The 3818-nt window shown below is 35.2% G+C and overlaps 1 long non-coding RNA gene across 1 annotated transcript in view; it reads left to right on the top strand.

Annotated features, from left to right (window-relative positions):
• The window catches only part of LOC106868778 (uncharacterized), a 2261-nt gene extending 1596 nt beyond the window's left edge, over positions 1-665 (top strand). Inside the window, exon 2 of the long non-coding RNA XR_001409330.2 lies at positions 351-665. This is a non-coding gene — a long non-coding RNA (uncharacterized LOC106868778). The remainder of the gene's footprint in view (positions 1-350) is intronic.
• The last annotated feature ends 3153 nt before the right edge of the window (positions 666-3818 follow it).

Below are 3818 nucleotides of genomic sequence, written 5' to 3'. Positions count from 1 at the left end.
TATCTGGGTACAGGACATTGCAAACAAAACAGAGACGAGAAAACACACAAGCCACATAGAGAACATTCTACTTCATCAGCTACCTCCGTTTTAACACCGGCGTTTCGAAGAGCTAGGCAGGACGCATCGTTAAAACAGCTCTTCCCATGGACCGCAAATTAAATTTGTATACACAAATTAAATCTTGCCATGGAGGAATGTTGTGGCGGACAAAAAACAAGACAGGAAAACAAACAGAAAAGGCTTTACGGCCAGACGAGAAAAATTGTTTGTGTGTGAACGCTGTGAGGCACGAACTTGAAATATTCTGTTATGTAATATCACTTAGAATTCTTCTCTCACATTTTCAGCATGAATTCCTCTTAACCCAACTTGGTCTATTCGTCAACCTATGTAACGAAAATGTACCAGTCGGTTCCATTACATCAGCAATCGACATGGTCTGTGGCAGACGACACTATATTTGAAGCGTTGTTATATATAAAAAGATATCTTCCTTCACGTCTCCGTTGAGATTGAGGAGAATCAAGATGATAATGGCGTGTTTATTCAGTGGAAAAGAAAGGATATCTTTTGTGAAAAGAACCACAATTTCATTGGTGAAGGAAATATACGGCAGCAACATTATTTACGATAATAAAATTAAAATATATAAAAAAGTAAAAGAGTTGTTTTTCATTGTCGTTTTTTACTTATACTTGTTGCAGTGTCATGAACTGCGGCCATGCTGGAGGCACTGCTTTCAGTCGTGGCCAGCCTTTATAAAAAAATGGATCGCATGAGAGATGGTTCAACTTCAGGTTAACTTACTACTAAAAGAAAAAAAAAATGCAAAGTAATTTTTCGTTAAATTTACCCTTCAGAAAGTCCCGCAGCTCACAATTTATCCATAACTGGCTTAATCGAACAAATCAACCCCCAGCAAATGTATAGGTATATATGTATGTTTGTATGCATATATATGTATGTGTGTGTGTATGTTATACACATGTAATACGAAGAAAGATTGCATAAAGTTGTATTGACTATTTATCTGTAACACAAATCATTTTAATCATTTTAAAATTTGGTGCTTACTTTATTGGTTTTATCTTGCCGAACCGCTTGGGTTAAGTTGCGGGAACGTAAACAAAATGGCACCGGTTGTTAAACAGTGGTGGGCATAAAACTCAATATAAATACAAAGACTCACTCACTCACTCACACACATATAAACATACACACACAGTCAAACGCTCACAAACATACAGATACACATTCACATACAAAAATACATACACACACACTATTCTTTATTTTCCACGTGTCATTTCGTATGAGCGTCTATTTATGTACGTATTTGCGTATATATTTGTATGCGTATGTATGTAAATGTATGTGTGTGCGAATAGGTATATATGTATGCATATATGTATGTGTGTGTGTGTTATACACATGTAATACGAAGAAAGATGACAAAGTTGTATTGACCAATTTATCTGTAACACAAAGTAAACACACACACACACACACGTATATTTATTCGGTGCGTGTGTAGTGAATGTATGCATGCATGTATGTATGTATGTATGTATGTATGTATGTATGCGTGTTTGCCTGTGTACGCGTGTGCATGTAATTATATAAGTATGTATATGTGCATGCATGCATATATGTATGTATGCGTGCATGCATGTATGTATGTACGTATGTACGTACGTACATGTGTGTGTAAGTATGTATTATGTATGTATGTATGTGTGTGTGTATGTATATATGTATGTATACGTATATCTATGTATGTTTGTGTGTGTATGTGTGTGTGTGTGTGTATGTGTGTGTGTGTGTATGTGTGTGTGTTTTATTGTTTTTATGCTATTTGTTTTTAATCTCGTCCGACTTTTGTTTAAAAAAAACGTCCCATTGTAGATTGTGTTTGCTGTTTCAATCCCTATCACAGGTAGCACGGCACGAGTTGGACCAGCTGTACAACAAACACTCTTGTAAACTTATTTTTCCTTCCTTCCTTCCTTCCCACCCCACTTGTTTCTCCTTTTATTTATTACACAAAAGTCATTCGCAGATCGATATTACGACATATGTGTCGTAAATCGAACCGAGGTGTATCACAATAGATACATATATTTGCTCTGCCGATTCATTGTTCATCGACCTTGCCTTTGCGGTTTCAAGCTTTCTGCTGGCATTTCATTTAAGGCTAAATAAGTATTTTGTAAATACATCCAAAATGTAAAAACAAACAAACAAACAAACAAAAAAAACAGCAATAACAAAACTAATCAAAATGCAAAAACAAAAACACGTTTGCTTCACAACCATGTCATCCTGAGTTCAGTTCCACTGCGCGATATCTTGGCCCAGTGACTTCTACTATGGCCCCAGGCCAACCAAAGACTTATGAGTGGATTTGGTAGATGGAAACTGAAAGAAGCCAGTCGTGTGTATGTGTAACACACCCATACACACACACGCACACACATATATATGCAGTAAAATTAATAAAAAGAGTATTGCCGTGAGGACTGGAAAGTCCAACGTTTCGGACATAGTCCTTCTTCAGGAGAAAAGCTGAAAAGGGAAAAACTAATGAGAGATAGCTAAATTTTACATCCTCTAAGTTAAAATAATAACTGGCTACAGCTGACAAGGAACGTAAGACCACGTGTATGTATGTGTGTGTGCGCGTGCGTGTGCCTGTGCGTATGTGTGTGTGTATATATATATATTATTTTTACAAATATTTTTATTTTTTACTTCACAACTTTTTTCACTTCACAAAGCCTTTTTTCTATATCCTTGCGAACTTTTTAAAAAATACTATGCCATTTTTTAAAATATGACATTACTTGATACGACCTCAAGCTCTGTAAGTAGGTATTTTAAGCTTTCTCTGTAAGGTGATTCGCCCAATACAAACGCATTACTCGAAACGATCGTATGGTTTTGTACTATTGCTTTTCTTCGGAGCGCTTGAAGCCTAATATCTCGATGAACTTTTTATGTATTTTGTATTCCCACAATAAAGGAACCTGACATACGAAAATCTGTCGCCCACTTTGATTTATGTTATATATGTAACTATCATACATGATAGCTCTGAGACCGGGAGCTATTTATTAACGTAGTTAATAAATAAGTTGGCGTAGCTGACTCCCACTCTGGTACTCATAGCCACCCTATAAATTCCGCTTTCGAAAAAGAAACAGCTATGGATGGAAGCTAAGTTTGGCTAAACGTAGCAGGTGAAGATGCCGTGATAAATTGTGATACTGAGATGGAGGAAATCTCGAGGGTGCGGAGGCCCACGTTGTGAGGGAAGTCCAAAAAAAATATATATATTGTGAGGAAAAGTGCGAGGGCGGTTGTGGTGGGAAAGGAGAATATGCTCACAAACATCGATGAATAAGAACCAATATAATTTCTATTTTCACTTTTGGAAGGTGTTATCCCAGGATGGCTACATTCAAATGACCGGATCAGTAAAATATCAGTAAAATATTTGATGTCTTGCATTCGTTATATCTGCGTAGCTTGATTTTTTGTTTTCTTTTGCCATAGAAATCGACATTACGTACAATGAACAGATGATACATATCTGGAGTTAAAAAGAATTGCTAAGCATATATGTATGTATGCATGTACGTATATATACACATACATACATATATATATATATATGTATGTATATATATATATATATATATATACATATACATATATATATGTATGTATATATATATATATATATACATATACATACATATATATATGTATGTATATATATATATATATATATACATATACATATATATATGTAT

Source organism: Octopus bimaculoides, chromosome 25, assembly GCF_001194135.2.
Source record: "Octopus bimaculoides isolate UCB-OBI-ISO-001 chromosome 25, ASM119413v2, whole genome shotgun sequence".
Lineage (NCBI taxonomy): Eukaryota > Metazoa > Mollusca > Cephalopoda > Octopoda > Octopodidae > Octopus > Octopus bimaculoides.
Note: the sequence above shows the minus strand (reverse complement) of the source record. Positions and strands in the feature narration are given on the sequence as shown.